The sequence below is a fragment of the Hakea prostrata genome, chromosome 3, assembly GCF_041222555.1.
Source record: "Hakea prostrata isolate BN-2017 chromosome 3, UWA_Hpros_2, whole genome shotgun sequence".
Taxonomy (NCBI): domain Eukaryota; kingdom Viridiplantae; phylum Streptophyta; class Magnoliopsida; order Proteales; family Proteaceae; genus Hakea; species Hakea prostrata.
The window spans coordinates 51,195,161-51,205,027 of NC_142602.1; positions in this window are offsets into that span (position 1 = coordinate 51,195,161).

Below are 9,867 nucleotides of genomic sequence, written 5' to 3' on the forward strand. Positions count from 1 at the left end.
CGAAATAAGGTAAAGGTTACAACCAAATCTCCAAAAAAGGAAAATAAAAAGGTAAGCAACTAAGTTACAGTTTCTTCTAACTTATACAATGTCTCCTCAATAACATAATCATAAGAAACTAAGCCAGGCCGGATCTACTCCGACAAATATGAGTCTTGAACCGATAGCCTTCACCGATGTAGTCACCGTAGCCAAAGTTGTATGAGTCACCAACTTAGTCCTCAAAGTGTTGGACCGTCACAACCAACGAGGAGTACTTTAACAAAATATGTTGCAAAAAGGAGTGAGTTCAAAAGAACTCAAAGAAGGAAAGTTATTCCATAATACATAAGCCATATGATATCAATCATGAACTGATGCAGATGATATGAGACATAAGATGCAAATATGATTCTAACTCTAAGTATGCTGGTCTCTATGGTAGACATGCTTTAAGTCATAGCACCATACTTCTTTAGGTAGTCTCGACCACTCATCACCGGGGAAGTTGGGTCCCGCATCCCTCTCGGACAAATCTATGGTTGGGGGTTTCTGTCACCACTCTCTCACATCACCATTTGGTCTAAGTATTGGCGCATGTCAAAGTAAAGCCTAGCCCAATGCAAGTCATCTACTTAGTCATATCATGTCGGGTTCCAGATACGTCCATTCCTCCCCTCTCGGGATCCTTTCCGGTATCATTCACACTAGAGTCACGGATATTACTCACCGGACTCATCAACCCTATTGGTCATCCACAAATAGTAGACGGGAAGCTCTCACGTCCCCTCACGGATCATTTCACCGGTCTTGAGCGCCCGTGAGCCCAAGTCTAGCCATTTGCAACCCTACCAATAAATGGCCCCTTTCGGGTATCCGCAATGCAATTCATGTCCTCTCATGGAGTGGTTACCGGTCTTGAGCGCCCACAAATCCACACTACTACCACGGGTCGTTCGGGTCTCAATGCCCTTCCAATTCGGGTCCGATATGACAGGGCATCCTAGCCATACATCTAGACAAGTCCTATGTATGTCATCCAATGATCCAGAAAGCGTCGATGGGCATCTTCGGAGAACATCCCATACTATTCCCTCCGATGTCCAGGGACAGAAGTACCAGTAGGGCACTCCCCAATCCCAAATCATACCTAAGCAATCACATGCTTATTTCCATCCATTACATATCAACAATACATTATCATATTGAAAACATGTCATAACATCTCATAATACAAGATATAAATAAATGACAAGAATAAGTAAACATGATAAATCAAGTAATTAAGCATGGTGTTACTGTCATAAGGTAACTACAATAGTCATATGATGTCTAAAATCAAATAATAAGTTAAGTCTACTAAGTTACCAACAGCAGTGTAAAAGTCATACAGTCTATGTTATATGGCAATAATCGTCATTACCTCAAATTGTGAAGAAGATGATCCGAAGTCACAAGAGAATGGTCCAATTATAGTCTTAAAACCCTAAACAAACATATATGAATGATTAGAGAAGAAATCAAAACAATCGGAGATCGAACGGATCAAAAACGGGCAAAAGTTTACGACAAGAACCTTGTTGGTTGATACATTGGGTTGATGGTATCGACCAATAGTATCGACCAACAGAGTCTTGGACAGCAAAATGGGATTTTTGGGTTTTGGCTCAAAATGGGTCTTCCAGGTCTCAGATCGATATGAAACTTGGAGGGATGCTTAAGAACAGTAGCAGGGGACTACGTAGAAAGAATTAACATGATCCAATGGTCGGATTGAAAACCCCCAATTTGAGGTCCTAGGTTCAAACTTGCAAGAATCATGTTCTTCAATGAAATCAATTGCAATTGCAAGAGGACTTAGGAATTTAAGCAATAGAATGATGAACAACAGAATATAGACAATTACTAACATATAATCAGACCTAATTGAAAGAGAAAATCAGATTAAGAGATGAATTCATGTTGTAAAGAAGAGGAAAATCAAAATAAGAAAGCAAGAACATCATGTATGAGAATCATAGCATGGAAAGAATGAAGAGAGGTTTAATCAACCCAAGAGAGCTTGTAGAAGAGGTGGTTGCAAGGTTGCAGTACCTTCTCCACGAACTCAGTAGCAAGAACAAGATGAGGTAGAAGTAGATTAGAGAGAGAGTGAGAGATTACATACCTTGGAGAAGAGATTAGAGAAGAGAAACAATGATTCTTGTAGAAGATCATCACCCAAGCCAAGGAGGAGGCTTAGAGGAGCTTTCCCACGTTCTCAGATGTTGAAATGAGTGAAATAATGATTTAGGTTCGAGGTTTCACTTAAAAGGACAAAGGAATATCCAAAAAGCATCTTTTTCACGATTCTGAGCTTGTTTTGGTCGATACCTTTGGTTGATAGTATCGACCAATAGTATCGACCAACAGCAGTTTCAACAGAATTCTCAGGAATAGTTCAGCAACTTCGAATAGGGATTCGGAAGGCTATACAAGGTCAAATTGAGTGAGGTTTTCTCCTACAAGTCAATAAAGAAGTCTAGTTTCCAGAAATACCTTTGGATTAAGCATGGGAGTTCATTAGGTCTACCAAATAAGCTCACCTTCTTCGATGCGCAAGCAGGATTTGTCAGACATAGTTCAGCAACTTCGGACAGGGATTTGGAGGGCTATATGGGGTCAAATTGGGTGGGGTTTTCTCCTACAAGTCCATCAAGAAGTCTAGTTTCGGGAAATACTTTTGGATTGTGCACAGGTGTTCATTAGGTCTACCAACTAATTCACCCCTCTTCGGTGCGCAGATTCAAAACTAACACTGACAACGCTCTCAAGTGAGGGGCATCATCGCCAATGTCCATGGGCTTGGGCTCCGACACCAAATCATCAACCAAAAGGGTACACAAGGACTTTTCCCACCACTTCGGGTCATTGGATCAACAGACAATACAAATTCCGGGCTGGGTCAGGGTAAGGATAAGGCCGGACATGGCCTCCTAAGGCTTTCAAGGATAACAACAATGAAATCAAGGTCCAACTTCAAGGTCTAACATTAAACAAGTCTTTCTTTATCCCAAAACAAATAGGGTACCCCGGGCTAGGTCTGGGCTGGATTTCACATTCTCACCCCCTTAAAATAATTTCGTCCTCGAAATTGGGAGAGTACTAGGATTCTAAGGAGATGGAGGACATTGCTTTTATCTTGACTTTTCTTCTCCCAAAATCTTCGGAAAACAATTAACAATAAAACTTTTGTAAGAAAACAAGGGATAAATCTAACATGCCTTGAAATCAGATCAAAAGTATGATAATGGCTTCATGAAGACTTCACAAGGATCATGGCAAAGACCAATATGAAGATCATAAAACCCTAAGAATGAAAGGAGATTGTCGAAGAGATGGTTGCAGGGATGCAACATCTTCTTCATAGTCTCAATCACAAAGAATAAAACATAGTAAGAGTAAAGTAAGATCATGGCTTTATGAAGATTTCATAAGGATCATGGTAAAGATCAATATGAAGATCATAAAATCCTAAGAATGAAAGGAGATTGTCGAAGAGATGGTTGCAAGGATGCAGCATCTTCTTCATAGTCTCAATCACAAAGAATAAAACATAGTAAGAGTAAAGTAAGATCATGGCTTTATGAAGATTTCATAAGGATCATGGTAAAGATCAATATGAAGATCATAAAACCCAAAAAAAATGAAAAGAGATTGTAAAGAGATGGTTGCAAGGATGCAGCATCTTCTTCTAAATCTCAATCACAAAGAGTAAAACATAGTAAAAGTAGATCAATACAATACAAGAGAGATTACTAACCTTTGATTGAGGAATAGGGGATGAAAAGCTTGAAGTCTTGAAACAATTAGAAGGAATAACAAATCATGAAGATCACACTTGATTTCTCTTTGAAATCATTATGTGGAGAGTTCACAGGGTTATAGGGTGTATGGAGATCCACTCTAGAACAGCAAGGATAGGAGGATCAGTCGTGGGAATGACTTAAGATCACCCCCTTATCAAAGGGAAAAGAAGGCACAAGAGGAAATAGAAGGGAGAAAAGATCAGTTTCGGGGTGAACTTCTACCAAACAAAACTAGGCAACTCATACGACATTCGACGAGAGAATAAATCAAATAATGCATATGGTAGGTATGGATTTGGCACAGTAGCAAGGTTAGGATTAGGTGGGATTTCACAGTTTATGTATGGATTAACTGCCTTGCTGAGTTCTTTTGAACTCATTCCTTTTTGTGCAATTGTTTTGTTAGACTTCTCCACAGGGAACCAAGAAGCCGATGGCACATACTTTGAGGCGGACCAGGATTCTGCATACTACGCTGAAGGTTCTGGCCATTATGAAAGTTACTGTGAAGGTGCCGAGGGTGATTACCCTCCGTACCAGGATTAGCCGGACTTTAGTGTGGGAGAGGCCCTGCTTGGTTTCCTTCGTATACACTTACGAGACACCCTGTACAAGATTGAAGAGACCTTAGCTTAGGCCTCTCTTTTGTTATTCCTTTGGAACTTGGATACGTAATTAACCTTCTTTTGATATATTCTTGGATTTTGGATATGTAACTTAACTTGATTTACTACTTTTCCGCTGCCACTAAGGGAGTGACTTCTGATCGCTCTCTCTCCTTTTGAGATTATATTTATATTTATGGTATCATCTTTATTCCGCACTCTGATTATCTGTTCTTATCTTATTCATGATTCTTTTATTTTTTGCTTTTACCTTGATTATTATTGTTCATGATTGTGTTATTGCGTATGTGGGAGGCATGGTTGCTCGGTACTTAATCTTTGGGACTGTGGATCACATACCCGGGTATGCCTGGCAGGGTACCGACTGGGGGGATGTGACAGAGTGGTATTAGAGCCCAAAGTTCAAGTAAAACCCCAACCACATAAACGATAATGGAACATTCCTGAGTCATAGATCCAGAAGTGACTCCTGTATTCTTAGAGTGAATAATAGATTACTCGGACTAGAAACTTAATTAATGAAGCATAAGTGATTTTTTGAATAATATACAATAATTATAATTTAGCAAGCATCACTTAATGAAATAAAAAGAAAAGTGAATAATACACAATAATAAAGTGAAATAAAAGCGAATTTCATTAACTTAAGAAAGTTTAAATCAAACTACATATGAAAGCATAAACTGAAATCCTAGTACAATATGTCTATTTAGGAGATTGCCTATGATCCCTAAATGCCCTGACATCATCCAAGATCTGTGTGAGCTGAGACTGTAGCTGATCCTGTCTAGACTTGATCTGTGCATGCCTCATCTCTATCATCTCATACATATGTGTATGCCTCGCCTCCATCATCTCATACATCTGTGTCTATCTCGACTCTATCCTCTCATACATCTGCTCCTGTCTGATCTCCTTCCTCTCTAGCATGGAAGTCATAGAAAGCATCTATGCATGTAAGTCAGGTGTCTCTTGAGCGGCATGTGATGAGCCCCGTGTCTCGAAGTGTGATGCAGGAACCCCCTGATCTTCCTGACCAACATCAGGCATCTTTGCATCCTCTCCATCATGATCATCTGAATATGACCCATCATGTCCCTCAACCACTGGTGCCACCTCATCGTCATACTCGGACTCTGACTCATCCTCCGGACCTAGTGATCTCACAACATTATCTAGCTGCATGAGTCCAGTGGTCCTAGTGCTGATTAGGTATCCTGAACCTTTGGTCATCTCCTCACCCTCGAGTCCCACCTCAAAATGCCTGAAGACGAGTGTTAGTAGTCGTCGAAAACATAGATTCCTCATACTCGGGCGCTCTACAATATCGATCATGACATTCTGTATAATATATGCTAGATCTATCTCAAAACCCATGTAAATGGAATATATAACTAAGGCCTCCATCACTGTGACTTGATGGTGATGTCCTACCTTGGGCATAATGTTCCTGCCCACAATCTGACCAATCACCCTCGTTGCCGGAGTCATCTCTCCACTGATCCGTGGACTATGGCATCGATCGTCATCCCATAGTGTGGCACATATCTCGTGCAACTCATCTGTCCACTCTACCACCGACTGGTATCCATGTACAAGCATGCGGGTAGAAAGGTACCCCAAAAATCTCTGCGAGTGAGCGGGTAGTGAAGCGAATCCATGTCCCCCGAAACTGACTAGCTACTACCAGCTAAAGCATATCTACTCCCAATCCCTCCTCAAACGATGTCAAATTGCTGTAGAACAGCCGAACCAACTCCGGATACACCGATAGATCATCTGTGAAAAGGTGTGTCCATCTCAGCATATCAAACCGACGTCTGATCCTAAAAGTCCTCAACTCTCGCAACTGAAGTACTCGACCATGCTCAATACGAAAATGTTCGAAATAAGTCTCATATAAAAACTCTGCCTGTGGTGTTGTAAATCTATGTCTATCTATGACCTCCTCTCGGGGCTGAGGCAGAGCCTGTCCTCGACCCCTCCTGGCCCCTACTAATCTACCTCTACCACGGCCTCCTCCTCATCCTCATCTATCCATGATGACTGTACCTATAGAAAAAGATTGAACAAGTCAATGTTAGAGAATTACCAAGGAAGTTTTGACAAGAAGGGTATTTTCATAATTTTTGGAAATTTTCGATTTTGGAGAAAATTAAAATTGAACATACTAGCATGTGCATATTACCTTGAATTTCATGCTTATGAAGTTTAATTGATGAAAACCCCTCGAAATCGCGGCCTAAAGCGAAATATTCAGCAAGAAGAAGATGGGATTTTGGCTTCTTAGGTCAAAATTGGGGATTTTTGAAAACATCAAAACTGGTTGAAATGAATTGCATGAGTACCTCTAGGATATCATTTCTAGCATGTGACAACTGATTTCATGTTAAAATTCCAAGCTGTTAATCGAGTTTTTCCTAAAGTTGGTGATTTTGGCTGCGTTAGCGTTTACAAGTTGGTGTTTTTGTGTTTGCTTGATGTTTAAGGCTTGTTTTGCATGGAAACTATGGGATTATGTTACTAAGCATGCATGAACATGTTTCTAACCAATGAAGGGTGTGATGAGATTCAATGTTAAGGGAAAGCTTATCCCTCGTTTCATTGGACCTTTTGAGATTTTGGAAAAAGTTGGACCCGTTACGTACCGATTAGCATTACCTCCGCCTCTTGCTGGTGTTCATAATGTGTTTCATATTTCGATGCTTCGGAAATACATAGAGAATCCGGAACACATTTTACAACAAGCACCTGAAGGACTTAGTGCTGATTTGACCTACGATGAAGAACCGGTCGAAATCCTGGATAAGAAGGACAAGCAGCTGCGGAATCGCACCATCCCTTTGGTGAAGATTCGGTGGAAGAACCATACCCCTGAAGAAGCTTCTTGGGAGAAGGAAGAAGATATGAAGGAGAAGTTTCCTCACCTCTTTGGAAGCACAGGTACGCTTTCAATTTCGAGGACGACATTTCTTTAAGGGGGGGAGAATGTGAAACCCAGCCCTAACCTTGACCCAGAAAAACCCTGTTGTTTGTAGGACCGACAACTCTAGGTAAGGCAAGAAGTCAGCTTTGGGCCATCCCAGTGGAGGACTTGGTGTCTGGCTTTGAATCCATGAGTGTTGATGTCAATGTTCTATTTATGGAAACTGAATCTTGATGAAGATCGGATTAGTTGATGGACTTGGAGTGTTCTCTATCATGGTTTGAAGGCATTTCTACCTATTAGGTAAGTCACTTGGTGTGTGTGCAAAACCCCTTTATGTTTGGATTTGATCTGAGCCTTCAATTCCTTGTTTTGAACTTGCTGAACTAATTGGTTGACTCATTGGTCGACTGGACCAGTCGACCAATCCAATCGACCAATGGGTTTTGTCTTTGGTAATTAGGTCTTGCTTGCTCTATTTAAGTCCAATCTCGAGTCTACTTCGTATTTTCTGCCTCCAAACTCTTTGGAATGAACCAAAGACCTCTGCAAGTCATCTCCCTTGCGCTCTTGGTGTTTATCTTGACGGATCTTCATCAAAACTTGTGTTCTTATACAAAAAGGTATGTTTACACTCTCTTCTTCTTCATCATCCTTGTTTTCTTTCCTTTTTGAGTTGAGACAATAGAGGAGAAGCTGCATTCTCTGTTGCAAACATCTCTGAACTTATCTCTCATGATCTTCCTAAGGATTAATGGCTAAAGCAATGTCCATAATCATGATCATTGCAAGCTTTTGAAGGAATCATGATCTAAATCATGATCTTGTCTTCGTTTGTCTTTGATTTAAATTCTGATCTTCTTAGATCTATTTTACTGATCATATTAGTAGACAATCGCTGTGTTTTCCTTACATGATCCATGATCTATCAATCTCTAGTTGTTTCTCCTCTATCATACCATGCTTTCTTCAAGTATCATGACTGATACATCTATGGTAAGTTTTGTTTCCTTATTGAGATTCATGTTCTTAGATCTATTTCTTGAAGATCTATGTATGCCTTCTATGATATCTTTATCAAAATCAATGATTCATCCTCCTATTGTTCTTGTCTATGATTTTGTATTTTTAATTCTTCAAGAACCATGATTAATCTAATTATGGTAACTTTTATTTCCTAATTTGTAACTCTAAAACTTGATTCGATTAGTGTTTTGAAGTCCTCTTTATGTTAGGATACTACCAATGTAGTTTACCCCTTGTTTAGTACCCTTTTGAACCACCAAATTTGGTTCTTTATTCTTAAAACTCTGATTTTGTAGGCCACTGTCTCTGTTGGTTGACTGATTGGTCGACTGAGACAGTAGACCAATCCAATCGACCAATGAGTACAACAACTTCAGATTTGGTATGTTTTGGATGTTTTGATATCTTTTCTCTTAGGGATCTTTCCTAATATGTTGTGTACACTTGTCTAGGACTTTCTTCCCAAGTTTGTCAAGGTCTTACTTGAATTCTTAAGATTCCTTTACAAGTTATAAAAGGTAACGATGGTTACTTCCTTAACAACATAGATTGTATATCTTAGTTTCTATATTTGAATCTTGTTAGTTTATTTCCGTAATTAGATTCTTACAATGTTATACTACTGTTCTTACAATGTTATACTACTGTTGTACTGTCTTGATATCAGTAGCATTACTTGTTTATATTAAATAGACTGATGTATGATTTACTTACCAGTTTTATACAAGTTGAATGTTATTGTTGATTCCTTTCCATATATGAAGTTACCATATATGTGAGGTTATGGATTGATGCTTGTGAATGCTTAAGTATGGTTTGGAAAGGGGAGGCGTCCTTTTGACACTTCTGTCCTTGGATTACCACGGGAATATTATGGGATGTTTCCGGAGATGCCCTTTGGACACCTTCCTAAACTGTTGGATGACATATTTAGGACTGTCTAGTAGTGTTTGGTTAGGATGTCCCGTTATGTCAGACCCTAATCGGAGGGGGTATTGAGACCGAACGACCCGTGGTAGCAATGGGGATTCATGGGCGCTTAAGACCGGTAACCAACCCGTGAGAGGACAGGAATCACATTGTGGGGGCCATTTATAGGTAGGATTGCATATGGATAGACTTGGGCTCACGGGCGCTCAAGACCGGTAACCAACCCGTGAGGGGACGTGAGAGCGTTCCGTTTACCATATGTGGATGACCTATAGGGTTGATGAGTCCGTAGTCAGGGACTATGAGGACTCTAGTGTGAAGGATACAGGAAAGGATCGCCGAGGCGAGGAATGGATGTATCTCGGATCCGACTTGATGTAATCGAGTAGGAGACTTGCATTTGGCTAGGCTTGACCCGACATGCGCCAAGACTTAGACCAATGGTGATGTGAGAGAGCGGTGACTTAACCCCCAGCCATGGAATGTCCCGAGGGATGCCGGACCCACTACCGGCGTTGTGTGATGAGACTTT